The sequence below is a fragment of the Cynocephalus volans genome, chromosome 8 (assembly GCF_027409185.1).
Source record: "Cynocephalus volans isolate mCynVol1 chromosome 8, mCynVol1.pri, whole genome shotgun sequence".
In the NCBI taxonomy this organism is placed as follows: Eukaryota; Metazoa; Chordata; class Mammalia; order Dermoptera; family Cynocephalidae; genus Cynocephalus; species Cynocephalus volans.
In genome coordinates this window covers 68890770-68914512 of record NC_084467.1, presented here as the reverse complement: position 1 = coordinate 68914512, position 23743 = coordinate 68890770, and positions in this window count along the sequence as shown.

Here is a 23743-nt window from a genome sequence, read left to right as displayed (position 1 = left end):
AGATAATGGTTTAAACAAAAATAGTTGTGTGTACATATGTGTGCGTACGTGTGTGAGTGTGTGTTGGCGTGTGTGAAGACTAGTCTTTTATAGGTTAATGTCGTGATTCATCAAGAGGAGGACAGTGTCCACATCCAGCCCAGCAATGACCACCAGGCCACAGCTGGAAGTACCTTGAGCTCCCAAACCAGGGTGGTGGAGGGTCAAGGGCCTCCACCACACCCCCTCGAAGTTCACATCTAGCCCAGCCATGACTGAGCCAGTGCCAGAAGCCTCCTGGGCCCCTCTGCCAGAATGAGGGGGCTACCACGGGCCTCAACTACACCGCCCCTTCTTCCTCCTCCTCTCACCCAATCTCCCTCTCCCCCTCCCCCCAACTGCTCCAAAACAACATCTTACAATCTAATAAAAATAATAAATAAGTACAAAGAAAAAAATACCAATGCTTTTTCATGGCCTTCAAAATCAGTTATGCTTTTGTTTCCACCTAACTCTCTGATCTTGCCTTTTCCTACTCTTGAGCCTTTATACTCATTGTTCCCTCTGTTTTCTCCTTAGATACTCCATAGTACCAACATTAAAAGGGCATCCAGGAAAAGGAAGGAGCAGATCAGAATATATTTTTCATAAAACAACACAAGATTTGTAAAATTGTTGCTTTGTCTAGTTATATCACCTCTTAGATTCCTAGAACTTTGCCAAGAAGTATCTGGATATCTCAAAATTCTGTATTATTTCAGACAATTTGAAAAGAAAGCACAAAGTCTGACATTTGGTTTTTCTCATAGGGTAAAACATAGTTTCTAACTGAAGGATACTTAAAATTTATAATTATCTCAAATTTGTGTTTTCCTTTTTATTTGTAAATATCCATATGGGGACAAACCTGTCCTTTTTTTAAAAAAACTGAGAATTAAGAACCTAAATTCCCTAGTGAATTAGATATAATACTGAGGCATACTTTCCACGGCCCTTGTTAATTATTATGCTTTACTCTTAGGACTTTTAAAAATGCTCTATCAAACAATAGATGGATTGCTAATGTCCTTGAATGTCTCTCTCTGTAGTGGATGCTGCAGCCTGGGTGTGGTTCCTGAGTTGATTACTCAGTCTAAGTAAGTAGCATATTCTGTAAATAGCCAGCTAACACTGTCTGCAAAAGCTATGTTTTCTGAGTGTTCATTGGCTACAGGAAATTACCTCTGCCCTAACTTCCTGCATGAGTCAATAGGGTGGATGCTAGTGGAATGCAGGCTAATGTAATCTTTAATACATTCCTATGATATAAAGCTCCAGATGAAAAAAAATGAAGAAGTGGTAACAGCCCTTTATTATCAGGAATACACACGTTTGTTGGTATTAGTAAATAAAATTTAGCAGTTCTGGAGTTGTTAGTCTTAGCAACAGGAATCATTTCAAACTCACAGAATATATTTACACAAATATTGTAAAGCTTAGCACTGGAAAGTGTATCTATTCATAAGTAATTACAACCTAGTTTTCTAGATTGGTACCCAATCTTAATATAATACTTTTATGCTTATACTATGACTATTTACAGTATTATTTCTAATTATTTTAATCTTTATTTGGTTGCCAGGTTCTTGACTTCTCAACAGATTTCTTAGAAGCTTTCATATTATTAGATCTGACCATGACATTTTCAGTCTGTATATTTGATATATATACACATTAGTTGCAAGTACTGCTAAACAGGCATATAAAAATTTCTAAAACAAAGAATGAATCTTCTAAGGAATTGTTGGTAATATTGATGGATCCATGTAGTTGGCAATAAGCTTTCACCTTATGGAAACACAACCACACAAATAAAAAACATACAAACCACTCAAATGGCAGCTGTAGACCTCCTAGAAGCAGCTGGAACTTCAAGGTAGGAAATGCCAAAATGTTACTTACATTTCCAGGTAAGCATATCTGAATAACAGAATGCAAAAAGAGGCTGCATGTCTGAGAGAAAAAAATCAGGCCATTCTTCCACCTAGGTAGAAAGAAATAATAGCACATTTATCCCAATCCTAAAATAAATATATGGCAACATCCACGTATTTTCTCTCTATTGAAAAATATTTTCTAATGTGGCTGTAGCAAATTGTTGAATCTAGAAAAAAATTTTTGAACAGTTCTGCCAAATACCATCATTACATTGACAAGCTAATTGCCCTTCTTGGTGATGGCAAAAAGTTTAAAAGCCCAAGAAATTCTAATTCGGAAGTATAAATATTAGTTAAGGCACCAGAGAGGTGTTTTTTCTGACCTTCTTCCTTCATTCATTTATTAAAAATGTTTTGACAGATACATGTCAAGATTGTGCCCTCTCAGGGCTCAGAGATAAAAAGTTTCTCCCTAGATGCTAATAAAAAGATTCTGCCCAACTTTTATCCATACAGATAACACTCAGTAATCATGTTTATATTTCGACTCTGTTCCCTGACTTTGGCTGACTGGAGCAGTGGTGATCTCTCAATCAAAGCTGGGGTAATAAAATTCTTCACGGAAAATTTGGGAAAGGAGTTTCTAGGAATTCTCTATGTAGCTGGAACTATAATGTGTAAATTCTTGTACCCCAGAGTGGCCATATTACACGTAGCCATGTGGACAGAATCATGGACCACTGATCTGCAAAGAGGGAGAATGCTGAACTAGACCAAGACAAAGACAAGAGCGAGAAACTTCCCTTAGCCTCGGTCAGGTTTTTACATCCTTTCCTATTCTTTCCTAATGCCTTAGTGTGCTCCAGTCCCAGGTTCCATTAAACATTTCTAAATTCTTATAGTAGAATTTCCTCCCTTTTCCTTAATCCAGATTATATTATTTTCTGCTGAATACGGTCAAAAAATTCAACTAATACGAGGTAATTTTTGTCTCATATAGAGCCAGAAAACTAAATCCATAATCGCAATACAGATGCTAAGTAGTAAAGAAAGCACATAGAGGGGACTATACACAGTCCAAACTAAACTAGAAGAAATAAAAAGTGTTAGGGACTGGAAAGAGGGTGGAACTAAATACAGAAAAAATATTCTTGGAGTAAAGACTGTCATGGATTTCACACTTGGCCCACATGCTAAGATATACAGCACAAAATGAAACCTGGCGCAAGAAAACATGCAGGACCTGAGAATGCATGTGGATGATATATAACAGATTCGGGGTTCTCTCTATATGTTTACAAGGTATGTCTGGGGAAAGACGTTCAGCTGGCAATTACCCTGCATTAGAGGGGGCCAGTTTGGGCTAGAGAAAAATGAGGGGGAACATAGTGAGAAACACACACACACACACACACACACACACACACACACACACACACACACACACACACACACACACACACACACACACACACACACACACACACACACACACACACACACACACACACCTGTTTGTCAAGGCATCTAGCCAATTACCAGAATGGTGGCTGTTAATTCAGTTATCTCTGTTTCTCTGAGATGATGCAGATATACAAAGAGGTTAGGTCAGCATAGGTGTTATTAATGGAATAAAATACCTACCAACTTCATTAAGATAAACTTTGTCATTGGTGCTAAAGAAGTAAAATTTCTTGTTTTAAGTACTATTTGCCGGCCTCTATAATGAATGTGATTTCTGTAACAGTTTTACACTTGAGAATTCATCTATTTCAGATGGCTGTGGATTTCATGTGAGTTTATACATTCTTACGAGTTGGTCACTGTGATCAAACTTCTTCCTGCAATTTCCCCGCAGAAACTATAAGAAGGATTCGAGTCAAGTGCTATCAGGTCTGCTATTAGTCTAAGGCACGTCATCAAAATCTACTACTACCCCCTCATTTTCATTCATAAAAATGTAATGCCACAGAAATATTAAAAGCAAAGTGAGTTGACTTTCATAAGCTTAGCAAATTTAACATGTTTTTGTCCCTTCTTATATGAAAATAATAAATTTGAAGGCTGGAAGTTTTGTTCTGAAAAGAAATTATGGATAGTAAACAATCAAATGAAGAAAAACACCAAAAAAAAAAAAAATAAGGAAAAATAAGGAAATGGATAAACCTACTAAAATCAGTTGAGGGGTTCACATCTTCCCCCTGGTCATTGGAATTATCAAGTTCTTTGACTCCAGCAGTCAAAATATTGAAAACAACCCCAATACTCCTCTACTGTCTCATCTTTTTAAAAATTTCATGTAAAAATTAGCCTAATGTCAAGAAACAGATGCAGATCTATTATTTCCATAGATTATAAAATTTTAAATCTAAAAAATGCTTAGAAATTGTTTTTTAGTCTCCTAACTTTCCCAAAAATGTAATGGAGGTCTGGAGAGGTTAAGAGATTCATAATCTATGTGATTTCTGACCTGCAATACTTATGCTCCAACAACATCATCTCTCTGGATTTCTATGATAAGCTCCTCGAAGTTTATATTCTTCAAGGGTCTCTCATGCCACTAAAAAACATGGCTATCAAGTAATTAGCATAAATCAAAGTTAATATTTATAATTCTGTAGGGCTTTTAAAAACATATTTCCCTTATTATATACTATCCAGAAGTACAATTAACCTATTTTAATTTGCTTCGACATTGCTTCTTCAGAAGTCTCCAGTAATCTCAACCACCACCAAAATCAAACTGAATCACTTTTTTAAAGGCTGGAATTAGATTGCTCTCTAATTAGCAACTTATTTTCTCCTTTCTTCAATAATCTCTGTAGTCATATTGACCACCCTTCCACAATTTATTACATCTCCCAACATATTTTTCTGAACCAATTAACTAGAAATTTCCTTTAAATGCCTTCATGTCAGCCCTTGTAAAATCTGTCTTTTCTGTTCTTCCCAATTTATATTTGATTTATTTATTCTGGGAAGACAGCTCATGCAATCCTTCCTGAGCGCCATTATTCCACAAGCCCCTTTCTCTGTTCAACATGTTGCATTTTTTTAACAGTGCTATTCACATACATTGAATCACAGACAGACCTTAACTTAGAATACGTTTCCCTAGAAATGATGGTGACTTGTACTACTTTAGCCATACATGATTGAAACTAAAGGTAAGACTTTGTACCTTGTAAAACAGTTTTTCTCCATGCAAAGCAAAAGGACCAGAGCAATAATGGAACATCATGAGCTTAAAATCATTACTCAAACTCTAATCAACTAATGTAAAGAATATGTTGCCACATTGTGGCTGGCTTGTGTTTGTTTATGTTTGCTGTTTTTGTTGTTTGGTTATGTTTGTTAATTTAAGGTGTACGTGTGTTTGTTTGTGTGTGTATTTTCATGTATCAGTTGTAGGTATATGGCACACCCAAAAAGGAAATGGTTGTATATGTTTATATCATTTAAATTCTAAATTATTTGACAGCCATGCAGGCATTACTTCCTTAACTGCCTCCAGCTGATTTAGCAATTTCAGAAGTAGCAGTTGTTCTGGCCATGAAATAAGTTAAAAAGCAATAAAGAACACTGTTGGGCTAAGGCTCAGACTCTTCAAACCCATTGTATAGACTGGGTCACAGACCCCTCACATGCCAGGCTGGGTCACCAGACCCCTCATGTGCCGGCTGAGTCACTAGACCCCTCACATATAGGTTGCAAGTAAGGTAATTAGAAAAAGATCCTGGGAGCTGTTGGCAGAGTTAACATGCTTCATTCAGACACGAGCTCAGTCTCCAGCCTCTTCAGCAGCAGCAGCTTACCACAGCTTTAGTGGATCCAGCAGCAGCAGTGGTGGCCTCCTGTGGTATCCCAGAGACCCTGACAGCAACAGCTTGCAGCAACAACCTCCAGCAGCAGTAGCAGCCCCCTCGTGACACCCCCCTGGGCATTCCAGGGTGGGGCTTCACTGTGGATCAGAGCCATTCGTCTTTTATAGTTAAGTCCTATAACCCAAGAACACCTGAGTGTGAGTCAGACAACCCAGGAACACCTGGGTGCCCATGCACATCCACATCAGACAATAGCCAAGGAAAACATGGGTGCATGTGCACAGTTATATTTATATCAAATGCTCAGCAAGATTCCAAATAGGTGAGGGACCCTGACCATTTACTTTCACTTTCCTTACAAACACTAATCCCACTGCCACACACACATTACATGTGATGGTAATTGTGTTCGGGTGTGTATGCATGTGTATGTTTGTAACCTTGCCATCAGTCTACCACTAGATCTAAAAATTCTACCCATAGAATGAAGGTGTAACACAGGAGCCCAAAATTTGAGAGAGCATTCATGTAGTGTTTACCTGTTCTGAAGAAATCACCTGGAGGTCCAGCAGGTAGAAGCGTTGGTTTATTAGACTTAATGAGATGCATCAATGGCAGCCAGTCAGTAAGAAGTCCATGCAACCACAGAGCACACACAGCACTTATACAGTTAACAGATCAAAGTAAAAATGTAAACCACATTCACATGCAGGCCCTCAACCAGCTAATGTAAATCATTTTCACATACTTGGTGTCCTGCTTCTTCCAGCATCCTATTTATCTAAAGGGGATGTGCCTTTCCTTGGGTAACTGCCTTGGCCGGGTAGGTAACCCTGACACTAAGGGAGGAAGGAGGGGAACTTTTGTTTGTAAGGGAGCAGAGAATCGGGTTATGTCAAGCATCTACCTTCCAGAAGGGCTCAAAAAAAGCTGACTTTGTAGTCTTGCCTCAGGAAAACACATAGAGCTGGATATAATTCTCCTAGGAATCAATAATGCTACACATCCAGTTCAAATTTTTTATTCCCTCCTTTAATAGTGTATTTTTTTCAAAGCCAGTTTCTCCTATTACAAAGGAACTATAATTGCAAAATGTCCTTTTCCTCTCCCCCTGCATGGATCATCTTTAAACTTTTATATTAATAAATAATCTCCTTCTATTGTTTTTTCTTTGAAAAAATTTAAACTTTGATATATTTCAGTCTCACTGAATTATAAACAGTTCTATTTTCCTTCAGTATTTAGATTTTCTTAGTTTTTCAAACAATATTAAATTAACATGCTGAATAATAAAAGAATCAATAAGATGCTTTTTACAAGCTTTGCATATAAATTTAAGGAAGAGGTTGTTGAAGAGCTGACAAATTGAAGACAATGATAGTTAATGGACATATAGTGCAGGATAAATTGAATTCCGTATGGAAATTTGTAGGAATAATCTCTGAAAACTATTTCTTTTCATCAGGGCAAACCATGAGAAAAGATTATAAAAACAAAAGAAACTTCTACATTACTCTTAAATAAAGGGTCCAAATAGGATTGTTAAAGTAAATCTATAGTCAAAGTGAAATGCATAAAAACGTATCTTGTTACTCTGTGGTTTGAAAGAACCACATGTACTTCATTTGCCCTTGAATTTCAGTACCTCATTTTTAACTGTACTTAGTTTACATTTCACTTGGAGATTAATCTTCTCTTTTGCTAAGTGCATTGGAAATTATGAACACTAACTATGTAAATGATGCTAGGAAATGTATCCCCCAAGTATGAAATAAAGCTCTAACTAGATAATGCTAATAAATATTAATATATGGAGATAGCAAAGGAATATTAAATAATTAAGCTGCCCAAAATAAGGATAATAATATACCTAAAGTCCTCCAGGCAGTCATTCAGTATTTTAGGGCTCTACAAATATTAACAAAAGCAGAGCCTGGAGAGAATTGTATGTCCTATAGCTTTATGACTTGAATCACCATAAGAAGGGGAATGGGCAGTGGCTACAACAGACGAGAGATTGACTCAGCTGGTTAGAGCTGGTAATTAATTGTGATTGATTTAATCTACTTTTTCATCTTTTAATAATCACATTTTCTTCCATAGAAATTACTATTTTCCAGTCTTTTATGCAAAATATATATATATATATATATATATTTTTTTTTTTTTTTAAGGTTTAGGAATGTCTGGAAAATTTGCATCTACCCTAACCACATTACCCATTTTTTCAAGATAATTGGATTATAAGTACTGGGGTAAAGGCAATGGGCTGGTGTTAAGCAGAATGTGGAAACCTCTGTCACCCATAGCAGAAACAGAGTTCACCAAGAAACCTTCCATGAGCACCTTATATCTTTGCAGGTTCACAGAAAAAAAGGTGGAATGAATGGCAAGTTCCCTAATTCCCTAGTACAAGTCAGCATCATACAACCAGCCTTACATTTATTTTTCATTGGTTCCACTATTTGAAGAATATCATGCCCAAGCCATAACAAACAACATCAATCCAAGAGGGCATTCTCTCACTGCCCTGCATTGGGATTGTTTCCAATATACTCTAATATTGCTATCAAGTGACCTGCCTGATGAATGGGTCAGTGGGGTCTTCTAAGAAAGGATTTGTACCAGGCCATAAAATGTTTTGCTTCCATAATAAAGAAAGTGAAAAGAGTAGATGACAGTACTCTTCTTGAATGCCAGATCGATGCCCAGGTTCCTCATGATGTCCATAATAAAGAAAGTGAAAAGAGTAGATGACAGTACTCTTCTTGAATGCCAGATCGATGCCCAGGTTCCTCATGACGTCCTCCACCCCCACCCCCACCAATGGCATGATCAGTCCCATCAAGAAAAAGATATAAAATTATACTTTTATTTATAATAATAGTATAAAAACAAGCTCTGAGTATCATCATAAGATTATTTTGCATCCCTGCAGGATTTGAGAGGGATGCCTGTCAACTAGCCACATTAACAGTTACCCTGTAGTCTGTATTATAAATAAGGAAACTGTGTTGGAGCTGTTACAAGTCAGTATTCTTAATCACAGAACCACTGTTGCAATTTAAGGTGCACTTCTTGCTTATGGAGATTATGTAAAACCAATAATAAGAAAATGACCTGGAAACAATTGAGTAGCCATAGTATGATTGTTATCCTGCTTGCAAAAATCAGAGGAACACAAAAAAGGAAAAGGGGAATCAGTACAAGAAGCAGTACAAAGCAAAAGGCCCAAAGCAAAGAGTCTATAAATGGGATTTCAAGTCATTCAGTGAGTTTCTATATAGTATATAGCTTCCCATCTCAATAAAAATCCAATTATTAATCCTGCAATTACCGAGCCTTATCACTACCACCCACACATGCTGACTACGCCTAGAGTTCTAGGTGATATTCTTTTCACTAGTATGGCCAAAGGGAAATTTAATTACAGATACATTTCTTCAATGGACAAGGCTAAATATAAGAATTAAAAAATTAATCCTAACACTTAATTACATTTTTAAATGTTTACCATTCTGTATACAAAATACTGACACGCTAGCTAACCTCCTTTTCATCGCTCTCTCTTACATAACAGTGAAAACACTATTTTTGAAGGGGAAAAAAGGTGGGATTTCCTTCCTGCTAGCCTGTGTACTGACTGGAACAGGAAGAAATAATCAACCTAGTTTATTCTGGACCCTATCAGTTCCTGACCACATTCCGTAAATGCAGGCATTTGGAAGAAAACAAACTGATCCACAGGTAACAGAAACGAAAATATGTACTGATGGACAGATAGGAAACTATGACTAAATTAATCCAGGTAAGTCTAAAATATAATAATGGAAAGAAGCCCTGGCAGAATATTTAAAGAGATAGTCATTTTTGCATCACAAATCTCTATTAGTCAAGCCAACAACTAAATTCATATGCCATAAATGGTGTCATTTCTGCCTGTCTGACTCTTGCTCATTTTCTTTCCTCTTTCCTTCTCCCTGAACTGCATGTGTACACAGGCAAAATAATGTGTGTGCTTTTGTGGTAGATTTCTCAGCTGTCTACAAATAAGGCCCAGCTAGATGACTTTAGAATACCCACTCAACCCTTTAACATGTGCATGCTATAACTTTACTATTATTGTTTTGACATTTAAGAAACAGATGCATGTGTTTCACTTTGGAAGGCAGACATCTGTTCTTCAGAATTCTCTCCAGAAGCTGGAGTTTTCTAGCAGAAGCTTATTAAATTAAAGAAACTTTTTACTACCTCGCCCCCTATTCATGTCCCCCAATCCAAAGTACTTAAAGAAACAGAAAAGAGAAACTTATGAATAAGCTTACAAGCACGAACACTCTGCTGACATTGATTAAATAAGTCCATACAACGTTCACAGCAAAGTAATCTGTGCTAATGCAATTTACTAGGAAGAAGGAAGAAGGAAGTTGAGCTCTGGGCTGGAATATATGGAGAGTTGCCTGAGGAGCCAGGTAGCCTAGCACTTCAAAACAATTGCATAATTCCCATGAAAAATAAGTTTTGTCTGTTTTTATTAAGAAAAATCTAATCTAAAATGCATATAATCATTTGTGTCTGGTTCTGGCATGTTGAATGCTTATGGTTAGAGGAGAAAAAATTCACAAAATGTGCATAAAGGAATTTTTTGTGTGTGTTTTGTTTTGGCTTCCTTTTGGGGAGGGGGTGTGATTCTGTTTTGGTTTTTCTCTGAAAAGTAGAGAATTGCCAGCTCCATCAAAGAGTAGCTTGCAAAATATAAAATTTCAAAGCCTTCAGAACATAGCTCGTTCATATGGAATTTGTAAATACATTAACTTGCTATTCTATAGGGAAAAAAATGGTATGTTTTAGAAGAATTTTGGATGTAAATTCTAAACAGGTGGACAGAGCAGCAGGAGGGCGGTATCAGGCTTCCCACAGGGAGCCCACACCATATAGTTGTAGAAAATGAATCACAGGGATTGGTGGTAAAGGAAATCAGATTTGCCAAGCCAAGTATTTATATGTGAAAAGAGCACGAATGCTCAGTAAATTATAGATCAGGCATTCAAAGCCATGCATTTACAACTTACAATCATGCAGACTCACTGCAGGCCACTAACTGTCCTTAGCAGGAACAATGCACATAGTTTTAATGTAATTTTTAAAATCTTGTTCTGTTGTCTGTGTTCACATGGTGAAAAATATTTCTTCCTATATACATACTGCACATGTGCCGAGCAGTAAAGTTGCTTTTTAATCACAAACAACATTTGAGAGCTTCCTGTTGATGACCCCATTTGTGACGCTGGCAGGAATGGAGTTCCAATGCAGAGGTGATGAACTTTACATTCCTCCTAGTTAAATAATGCAGAAGAGAAGCAAGGGAGACCCCGTGTCATTTTTGAGCATGGTACAATTTGTCCTGAGAATCAGTAACGGATGTTGTTTTTGGTGACATACTCCCAGAGGGGACATAGATATTTTTGTGGAATTTCCATTTATTGCAGGCATTCCAAGAAATAACAGGGATTTTTGTGTTATTTTCTAGTTGACAATTTGCAGGAAATGAGAATTTTAATTTAAAATGTATTTTAACTGCCATTTGCAACAACATGGATGGACCTTGAGAGAATTATATTAAGTGAAACAAGTCAGGCACAGAAAGAGAAATACCACATGTTCTCACTTATTGGAGGGAGCTAAAAATTAATATATAAATTCACACACACACACACACACAAACGGGGGGGGGAAGAAGATATAACAACCACAATTATTTGAAGTTGATACAACAAGCAAACAGAAAGGACATTGTTGGGGGGGAGGGGGGGAGGGAGAAGGGAGGGAGGTTTTGGTGATGGGGAGCAATAATCAGCTACAATGTATATCGACAAAATAAAATTTAAAAAAAAATAAATAAAATAAAAAATAAAATGTATTTTAACATTTTCAAAAACATTGGCAGTTCAGTTATTAAATGGCCTTGGCTTACAAGACTACTTTATTTATTTCTATTTTTTTAATTTTATTTTTTTTCATTGTACATGTTTATGGGGTACATATTGTTGTTTCAAAACATGCATATACTGTATAATGATCTAATCAGAATAGTTAGCATATCTATTGCCTAACATTTATTATTTCTTCGTGGTTATATCCAGATCCTCTTTTCTGGCTATCTTGAAACATACAATATTATTAGCTATTGTCACCTTAGAGTACCAGAATGTATTCTTCCTATCCAGCTGTGCCTTTGTAACTCTGTACCAGTCTACCAACATCCTCCCACAACTTTCCCTGACTCTGGTAATCACTATTCTACTCTCTATTTCTCTTTTTTTTTCCTCTTTTTAGTTTATTTTTTTAATTGACCCATGATATTGCATTTATTTATGGAATACAATATGATATTTGGGTACATTCATACTGGGTGCAATTATCTTAACAGGGCATTTAGTATATCCATCACCTCAAACAGTTGTCACTTCCTTGTGTTAGGAACATTCAACATCATCTCAACTAGCTATTCGAAGATGCGCAGTACTTTGCTGTTAACTGTAGTCTCCCTATATTACTATAGAATACCAAATCCTATTATTTTGTTAACTGTGTCATATCCCTATATTACTATAGAATACCAAATCTTTCTATTATTTTGTATCCACTGATCACCCTTTCCCCACCCCCCTTTCCCCTTTCCCCCACCCGTCTCCAGCAACACAAGGCTACTTTAAATGTAATGAGTGCATCTATATCTCCAGGATGTAAATGAGGAAGGATCCCCAGCAACACTAGCCCGGCTTTCTCACAGCCACAGTGATTGTCCCAGGTGTTTTACTCTGCATGACAACGAATATAATGATAATAATGTAATTAAGATTTACTGAGCATTTACTTCTTACAAGACACTGGATTAAATGTTTTACATTCATTATCTAACTTAATCCTCACTCTAACTCTGGGAGTTAGATAGCATTTCTATCCCTTCTACAAAATAGATGATGAAGCTGTAGTTTGAAAAGGTTAATTAATTTGTCTAAGATTACTCATTCTAATCATTGGTAGAACCAGACTCAAATTTAGACCTCTCTGATGACAAAGCTATATAAGACCTCTTGATGCAAAGTTTACTGACTGTTCTCTGAACTGATCATTTTAATTTTCACTAATTATAGTTGCAGAGTATTAGCTTGCAAAAGCTATCTCAAAAAAAAAATGTAATAAGCCCATATTGTGTGACTTCATGCGGACTTGCTTTCTTAGAGTCTGGGGAAGATACATACTGACTTTTCCCTCCAGCAGTTTCCTTGACCATGGTAGATAATCAGGGCTGTCGGTTGGTACTCTTTAGTCAGATCCTGCATATTTAACTTCCAGTTTCTCCTTACTGGAGTGTCTCCCTCGGAGCAGCCCAATGAGACAAAACCTGAGATGTCCATGTACACATTCTACTCCTGGTGGTCCTCATTTTGTTGACAATCGCCCATTCGTCCTTGCCTTACCAAAGTCTAGGCTTGCAAGTCCTCCCCAACTGAACAGCACTTGGTCAGATCAGCTAGTAATGCAGTTAGTCAGCCCATTGTTATCATAGATGTATGTAGATGGGAGTTAGACTAGAGTTTGTCATGCTTTCTAATTGTAAGGGTCACATATAAGTGCTCTTTGGAACTCTGTAGAAGAACTTCACCAGTATATCTGATGAAAAAGGAGAAGAAAATTTCTCACTCCTGGGACCTAGGAGAGGATGGGACTTAAAACACTCCCTTTCCAAATATTGTGTCCTTATAAGAATTTTCTCTCTGCCACTATCTTGAGGTCCCAAAATGACCGAGGAAACTCAAAATCCTTAAACCAGACTTTAAAAAATTTACACTGTTAACATGTATGTGATAATTTGGCAAACATTTAGCATGTTTTATTTCAGTGTCTCATAGAAAGAACTTTCAATTTTTTATATTCTGTTATACCTATGTCTGTATTATTTTCTGTATTATATGTATTTTTTACTTCACTTTGTACCAGTTTTCTAGGTTTATTAATTATCTTTAGAGAATTGCTCTTCAAATTTAATCAATATTCAATTTATTTATGCACCATAATTAATTTGTCTCCCCTTTTGTTCGTATAAGTTGCTTACAATTTTTAAATAGTTTACACACAACCCCAATTTATAAATATTTAACCAAATCACTAGTTAAAAATTTAGGATGGGTCCTTGGAAGTGTAATGATTGAGTCTAGATACATGAATTTTAGGGTTTTGAGTACCTATTGTCATATTTGCCTTCTAGCAGGTGGTACAATACTAACTTTTTTTTCCTGCACCCATAGGAACATTGGGTACTATCTTTTAAAATATGTTTGAATTTTACTAAATTAATTTCAAAACATGGAGATTATTATTATATTTCAGACTTTTGCCTTCAGTAGAGCTAGAGCTGGGTCTGGAGCTCACAGACCCCTTGAGCCCATTCACAAACCCTTCACACACAGGTCTATGAGCTAGGTAACCAGCAAAAAGGTCCTTGGAGCCTTGGTTGAAGAAAGAATAGTCTTTGTTCACTATGAGCTAAGCAGTACAAAGAGAAACTCAGAAACTCAGCTGCTACCGGCAAAGTCCAAAGAAAAACTGAGCAGCTGCCAGCAGAGTAACATGCTCTATTTTTAGATACGAGCTCTCTGCCAGCCAGCCTGCTTCACAAACTCAAGAACACACAATAGCAACAAAACTAAAAAGATACATTGGTGCACATGTGCGCTAACTCCACCCCCACACAACTTTTTTACAAGAAATGTGCAGCTCAACCTGCAACCAGACCTGAGCCGAGGGAACCTGACTAAATTATTCTATTTTCCCCATACCTTCCTTTTTACAATTTAAGATTTATAGGACTTAAATTTAACACATAAACAACTTCAAGAGAAGAAAACATGTTTAATGGCATTAAAAATATCATTTATTGGTTTGAATACCATTCTAATATTAGATTACTTTGAATGAATAAGACAAAACAAAATGACAGTCAATACTCATTAAAATAAATAATCTGTAATAGTTGTTTCTTACTAAAACAAATACAGAAAGTGAAAATCTTCATACGAAACATAAAATAATCTATTTTATTAAGAAACTTCCTTTTCTTTAGATTGGCATTGTCTGTTTTTTTCTTTATTTTTTCTTAAAATATGCAGAACTTAATGTGTCAGCATTTCCATCCTTTTTGAGAGGTTTATAAATCAGCCATAAAATATGTGACACTGGCATAAATTTGGCATATATTCTTAGCCCAGAGCATTATTTTTCATATTTTTAAATGAAATAGTTCGGCTGCTATGTACCTACAAAGGGCAGAATCTAAATGTTTTCCAACTCTATATGTGTTATGCCATTTTCCTAAAAAGATCTATTCAATGAAAAGAAAAGAGGAAAATTTAGAGACAGTTCAAGATAGCAGCTTCAGGGAAGTCATTATAAGCTTGCCCTGTCAAAGACTCCTGTCTTAATAGCTTTATGTATACATCAACGCATACATAATAATATCTTTAGAACTTATTTGACCTTCACTTAGGCAGCAATCTAAGAAAAGTATGGAAAACATATTCAAGAAAGAACAGGCAGCATACAAGCTGAGGTATTTATTTAAACGTATGACTACTACGGAGATTCTTTCTCCTTATCACCTACATGTTTGTAATCAAAGTTCACAGCTAATAAACAGGAAGATAACATAGCAGAAGTGGTGACATACTACTGAAAAGAAACAATATACATAGCTCACTCAGATCTGTTGAACAACTCAGCGAACATCTCCACCCAACACCCAGTCCTTTAGGTGGAACAAATGGGAAAAGGGGGGTTTATATTTGCTGCTGTTTTACACATTATAAATGTAAAAAAATTTTGAGGCATGTTTCATTTTGTCATCCTAAAATACAAAGACATTATGCAAGTAAATATTTCCTTATATCCAATTTTCCCATGATTTCCTCATTAAAAAAGCTTTCATTGGAGTATTAAGCACATTAATTATTGAAAAACAATTATGAACATATATTTGCCATTTCTTTTCTTTTTCTACAGGTAGAACAGAAAGAGTCCAAATAGTAACAAATAAGAGAAATTTCATAGTATTACCACATAGCTGATAATCAAAAGTTAGTAATAATAAAATAAATCGGCAGTATTTAAAGAAATTTAGTTTGTGTGCTCTGTACCTTACATTTCAAAGGGGACTGAGGGGTAAGTGTAACTATTAATTATTCCCTAAGGAAACTCACCTTTTCAATGAAATATTTAGTGTCCTTACAGAAAATCACCAAAAGACTCCTTATAACAGTTCATTGACTTCACAGAGATTATATTTATCTTCCAAAGACTGCCAGTTTAGTTTACAAAGAGTATACTCCAAGAAATATCTGATTTTATATTTCTCCTCTAGAAAATGTCCTTCCTATTAAAAGTATAGGAAATGAAAAGGAAATCCTTGATGAAGGGTAATTTTATCAAAAGGCAGAAGGAAAAAAGTTTCCTAGTATAGTAAATTATTGCCCAGTTATTTGTTTCTTAGAGGACAGATATTTCACATCTTTTACCAGATGGTTTTTGACTTGTTCTCATTTCATAGTGAATCAACAATTTCAGAATCACAGAATTCTATTCCCTGACCAAAAATTACTCATCACCAGAATCCCGTTGTCAACTCTAATAGATAACGCATTGCACATAAATCATTTTAGGGGGTCATATGAAAATAATTCTGATTTAAGATTTAATCCATTGCTGTTATGATCTATAAAATATTCTGACAAATAAAAAAATTTTAATAACATACTCATCCTATCAGATTTGTTTTTCTCACTCCCCTTATTACTTCATAACAGAAACACTCAGTTCTACAGTACAAAAAAAAATTCAACTTGTGCTTTTATTTCATTTTACTATGGAAGGTCTGATATCAAAACTCTTTTCAGTCTACAGAAACCACTTCAACACCGTGGGCCTCAAGTGAGAAAATTATATTCAGTGAATTCCAAAGTGAGTGAAATCAACTACACTTGATTCCTATCACTGGAACTTTTATCCCTATAAGTTTATGAAAGACAAGGCAACTAATATTTATGTCTATAATATACAAAGCTTTACATACATAATATCTAATTTAAAGGAGAGAGAAGGGAGTGTAGCAGAAGGGAGTGTAAGGACCATGGGCATTTGGGCCACTTTATCTAACTTACTTGTGCTTTCCAGGCTTGCTCAGGCTCAATCACATGCACATCACATCCATTTGATGTTGGAGTGCTACTGTGCATGCTCAATTTTATGGTATAATGGGCCAGATAACACCACACAGCTCAAGTTGCATGGTGACTTGGGGGCCCATGGTTAAGGGTTCAGTCTATAATAAGGCCCTGTAGCAGGCCAACACTGTTTCTTAAAAGGAGAGTAGTTATCCACAGGGGAGAGTAGGGCTCTGCTCTGAAATCCCAAGGGCCTGCACTATAGTTCACCCACAGTGGACTGACAAAGGCTCCAAACAGCATTTCTATCTGTTACTCCACTTCAAGCACCATTGGATCTGCTGGATCATATGGCCCAAGTGGCAGAGGAGCTTGCATGGCAGCCTGGACCTGTTGCCTTCTCTTGTTTTGGAATCTACTTAAAACTAACAGCATTTTGGGTCACTTAGTAAATGAGCTAGAGTAACTCACCCAAATGAGGAATATGTTACTCCTAAAATCCAAAAAAGCCCATGAGGTATTGTTCCTCTCTTTTGGTACCTACAATTATACCTCTAGGAGATATGTTATCTCTTTCTTTAAGAAGAAAGTGAATTTTAGATGGCTTAAGTACTTTGTCCTGGGTCACATGGATAGGAAAGAGCAGAACTAAAGTTTGAACACAAAATACATTTTATTATTTTGAGAACTTGTATCCTTTCTTTGTCGTTTTTTCGTGACCGGCACTCAGCCAGTGAGTGCACCGGTCATTCCTATATAGGATCCGAACCCGCGGCGGGAGCGTCGCCGCGCTCCCAGTGCAGCACTCTACCAAGTGCGCCAGGGGCTCGGCCCAGAACTTGTATCCTTTCAATTACATCATACTATTTTCCTTTGTGCTCTCTCTCCTCTCTGACTTTAAGATAAACCAGAGAATTATGACAATATTTTACATATTAGTTTAACACACTACATATATAAATCAGCATGCTAGGCACTGTAGTTGTAGCAAATACAGCAACGGTAAGTACATTCATTCACTTATTCCACATATTTTATTGGTAATTTACCATGTGTTAGGCTTATGCTTAATATTGAGAATAACAATATTAAAAGACACCTGTGATATTGTGAAAATATATATTTGGTCTTCATCCCCATCTCCTGATATACAACTCACAAAGTCCTTGGAATCTCCAAAGTAACGAGTCCTTTCTTATGCTAGTGATGGCTGGCAGTTGGTAGGCAGCTTCAGAGTGGGGGGATTGTCACAGGAAAGACCAAGATGGGACTTTTAGTCTCATTCCGCCAACCTCTGGAGAGGGGAGGGGGACTGAAGGTTAAGTTGATCATCAGTGGCCAATGATTTAATCAATCATGCCTATGTAATGAAGCCTTCATAAAAACTCAAGAGGCCTGGGATCAGAGAGCTTTTGGATAGCTGAACACATGGACATTCCTGGAGGGTGGCACACCCAGGGAGGGCCTGGAAGCTCTGCGCCCCTTCCCCCATACCTTGCCCTGCACATCTCTTCATTTGTGTCCTTTGTAATATGAACTGGTAAACATAAGTGTGTGTTTCCATCGGTTCTGTGAGCTGCTCAAGCAAACTAATCGAACTCAAGGAAAGGGTTGCAGGAACCCTGATTTATAGCTCATTGGTCAGAAGTTCCAGAGGCCTGGGCTTGTGACTGGCATCTGAAGTTGGGGGCAGTCTTGGGGACTAAGCCCTCACCCTGTGGGATTTGTCACTGTCTCCAGGTTGATAGTGTCAGCCTTGAATTGATTTGAAGGGCACCCAGCTTGTGCCTGCTGCAGAATGGGTTGCTTGCTTGCTGGTAGGGAGAAAATCCCCACACATTTGTTTACAAAAGTCAGAAATCGGTTTCCCGTGTTGATAATTGTGCTGTGGGAGCAAAGGAAAAACAAACAGTCTAGTGCAGAGACAAATATCCAAACTAAAGTTACCTCTTAGTTGGTTGGTATTGGTAATTAAAAAAAAAAAAAATTGGTTCCATCTTCAGTGGTGGGAGAAGAGGTGAAGGAGGATGGTGGTGCTTGTGGTGGTGTGTATGTGTGTGTGTGTGCACGTGCGTGCGTGCGTGTGTGTGTGTAGTGGAGCAAAGAATAGTCTGTATGAAAAGACAAAGAAAAGCGTGCAAAAGTTGCTAGCACTGTAAGACTTATAAGTGGCTCAGTATCATTGGAGTGTGGGTATATAAAAGAAAGGACCAAAATGAGCTAGACAAGTAGACTAAAGCCAGATGATGAAAGGTTATATATGCAACACCAATAAGAAGACTTGAAATAGAATTTGGATACTGAAAATAATATTCTTTTGGCAATGTGAAGGTTGACTTTGAAGGCACGTTATCTACTCTAGGTAGACTGCACCCTTCATAGAAGTCAAAAAGACATGCTGGAAAATTCTTCGACACTCTTCTAATGGTGAGGAGAAGTCTACATGTCCTCCTCTGTAGCTGAGAAGTGAAGAGGAAATAAAAGATTATTAAGATTATTAATTTCAGTCAGGATTATTGTGTGAGCCTTATCTAGGACAGTAGCCTTAGAAATGGAAAGGAGGTGTTAGGTATGAGAAAGCTTAAGATATGAAACTTAAAACTCACAAGAAATATACAGTGTGGTGGTGATAGACCTGTACATTAAAATCTATACTGAAAAGCAGAGTGTAATAGATTTATGATATAGTTACAATCACTGTATCTTGGAGCATAGAGCAGACACTGCTGGTGCACTATTCACATTCCCTCTGTGTTCCCCTTTCCAGTCTTGCAAACGGTGTCCACTCCATTTGCAAGAGAAAGACTGAGGACTTTCTCTTACCCTTCTGCAGAGCAGCCTGAAATACCCAAAAGTTATTGACACTAAGAGCAGCTCTTAGCCAATAATGCATGAGAGTTCCAGGATAAATACTGTAGCATCCTCATGCTTGGGTTTGCTAATGCTGAGAACTTTTCTATTTTGTCTCCAAAAATTCCTTAGAGGAACTGATCTCTCATAGCCCATACCCGGTAACCAAGTCATTAATGTACATTTTTCACCCTTCCCCAGCTCCCAAGAATGAATTCTGGGATCACCTGTACATAATCACTTAGTTCTAGCCTCAGGATCATCTTCTGAAAATTTTAATAAACCTATAAACAGGTAAAGATATTAAATTAGAAATTTTAAGATTTCCCATAAAGAAAAGTCCAAGCACAGATGACTTTACTGTAAAATTGTACCGAACATTTAAAACAGAAGCAATTCCAACTTTTTAAAACTCTTTCAAAAAAAATAAAATAGGAGGAAATCCTTGAAAACTCATTCTACAAGATCAGTATTATTACCCTCACACCAAAATCAGACAAAGGCATTACAAGAAAAGAAAACTCTGTATCTCCTATGAATTTTAACACAAAAATCTTCAACAAAATATAGCAAACCAAATCCAACAATATATAAAAAGAAATTTCAACCATAAACAGGTGGGCTGTGTACCAGGAGTGCAAATTTGGCTTAACATCTGAAAATTAATCAATGTAATACATCACGTTAATAGAATAAATGACAAAAAAACACATAATCATCTCAACAGAAGTAGAAAAGCATTTGACAAATCTAAAACCTTCTATGATAAACACCCTCATGAAACTTGCAATAGAAAAGAACTCTCTCAATCTGTTAAAGGATACCTACAAAAAAACCCACACTAAAATGACTCTGATTTCAGAAACAAGACAACAACAGCCAATCTCTTCCATTTACATTGTACTGAAGGTCCTAGCTGGGGCAGTGACTTCTAATGGGAACAGGATTTCTATTTGAAGTGATAAAAATGTTCTAAAATCAGAAAGTGATGATGATTGTGCACTGCCATGAATATGCTAAAAACCACAGAAGTACGCACTTTAAAAGGGTAAATTTTATGAAATGTAAGTTATATCTCAACAAAGCTGTCATTAAAAAGAAAAAAAAATACATTCAACAAAAGTTAGCATCCCATTTTTTATTTTAAAAAGCTCTCAGAAAATTACAAATTTCCTCTATCTAATAAAGACATTCTTGAAAAAATTTCTGCTAGCACCATAATTGAAATTTTAATGCTTTCCCCCTAAGATTAGGGACAAAGCAAGGATAGCCACTGCCACTCTTTTATTCAACAATGCAGTGGAAGTAAACTCTATTTGCAGATAAAATGATATTATTTTACATTTAAAATTGCAAAAATTCTACAATAAAGCTTCCAGAAATAAAAAGTGAATTTAGCAAGGCAATATTCCAATAACAATTATATTTCCATATATTTGCAGCATAAATTTAGAAATAGAAATTTAAGAAATACCATTTATGATAGCAACAAAATCATAAAATATGCAGAAATAAATTTAACAAAACACAGAAAAGATGTCTGAATTTAAAATTACAAAGTACCATTTGAAGAAATTAAAAACCTAAATAAATAGAGGGATATGTATGCCATATTCTTAAATTGGAAGAGGCAATATGACTAATATATTAATTTTGTATTAGTCCATTTTCATAACAGAATACCTGAAACTGGGTGATTTACAAAGAAACAAAATTTGGTTCTCACAGTTTTGAAGGCTGGGAAGTCAGTGGTCCAGGGAACACATCTGAGGGCCTTGTTCTTGGTGGTGACTCTCCACTGCAACACAGGGTATCACATGGTGAGAATGGGCTGAGCAAGAGTGAACTGAACATCTCACCCTCTCTATTTATAAAGCCATCAGAACCATGCTCATTACTCCATGAATTGCTCAATTCATTCACAAGGACAAAGTCCTCACAATCTAATCACCTCTTAAAGGCCTTGCCTTTCAATGACTATAATTGGATTCCTCACCCTTTCAGCACTGTTACAATGGGGGTCAAACTTCAATGAGTTTTGGAGGGACATTTAATCCACAGCAAATTCTAACCCCAATTTAATCCATACTTTGAATGCAATCCCAATCAACATCTATTTCTTCATAGAACTTGAAAAGCTGATTCTAAAATTCATATAAAAATGCAATGACCTACAATAGCCAAAATATTAACAGCAACAATAAGAAAACACAGTCGGAGGGCTAACACTGCCTCATTTTAAGACTTGCTATAAAGCCACAGTAACAAGTCAATGTAGTGTGGGCACAAGGATAGGAGAATAGGTCAAAGAAACATGCTGAGTCTAGATATAGAACACCACAATTGATTTTTGGCAAAGGTGTCAAAACAAATCATCAGAGAAAGAAAAATCTTTTCAACAAAAAATCTTTTCAACATTTTTTCAAAAAAGATTTTTGAAAAAACCTTTTCAACAACTTTATCTAGTTGTTGCTGGAACAACTACATAAACATACAGAAAAAAATCAGGACACCCCCTCACATCACATACAAAAGTCAATTTGAAATGGATCATAAACTTGAAGGCTAAAATTATAAAGCTTCTTCTAGAGGAAAGTATAGGAGAATATGTTTGCAATTGGTAAGTTAGAAAAAAATTTCTTAATTAGGATACCAAAACCAATAATCATAAAAGAAAACAATGATAAAATATTTTCATCAAATACTTTTTAAAATCTTAGCAAAAGACATCATGAATCAAAAACAAATAAGCAAGCTACACACTGGAAGACAATATTAACACTACATGTATCTGCAAAAGACTTGCATGCAGAATACATAAGAGTTCTTACAAGTCAATAATAAAATACAAATCAATAGTAAAGCCAAGCCAACAGAGAATATAGACAAAATATCTGAGAAAAATATTTCTCAAAAGAATATAAAGAAATGATTTAATGATAGTTATAATCTTTAGGGAAAGGCAAACCAAAATCACGTAATATCACTTATGCCTCCTAGAATAGCTAAAACTTAGACTGTCATCACCAATGTGATGAGAATATAGTGCAACTTGGACATTCCATATTGCTGGTGGGAATGTAAAATGATGCAGTTACTTAAGAAAATTAGCAGTTCCTTATGCAGTTAACTATATAGCTATCCTATGGCCCAGCAATTCTCCTGCTAAAAGTAAAGAAGATGCAAGAGGTCTTCAAAAGAGTTCATGGAAAGACTCATATTATCTTTTATTTCTAATTTTCCATGAACTTTTGGAGGTGCCCTTGTATATGTCCATTTAGAAAAGCACAAATTAGAATATGTAGTGTAGCTTTAGTTATAATAGCTAAAAACTGCAAACAATTCCCAGAGAATGGAAAAAAATGGTGATATGTTCTTGCAATCACAATCCCTAGTAACCATAAAATAGAATAAACTACTAATACATTCAATATCACAGTTCAGGTCTTCTGGGAAGCAAATACTGAGAAGTGGAGCTGCAAATATGTATTGAAAAGTGCTATGGTCTGAATGTTTCCCCCAAAATTCATGAGTTGAAAAGTGAATCCCCAGCTCAAAAATGTTGGGAGATGGGACCTAATAGAAAGTGTTTAGGTCATGAGGGCTCCGCCCTGATGAATGGATCAATGCCACTATAAAAGGGGCTTGTGGGAATGGGTTCATTCCCTCTTGCACTTCCACCTCCTTCCATGTGTGGACAAAGTAAGAAGGCCCACACTAGATGCAAGCACCTTGATCTTGGACTTCCCAGCCTCCAGAACAGTGAGGAATAAATTTCTGTCCTTTGCAAATTACTCAGTCTGTGGTATTCTGTTATAGCTGCACAAAGCAGACTAACAGAGTAACACTGAAGAAAGAGAAAACAGAAAGCATATTGGTCAGGACCCACTATGCTGTCATGCAGGCCTGAAGGCTTCTTCCAGCCTACTGGGGAGCTCCAGAGTAAAAATGATCT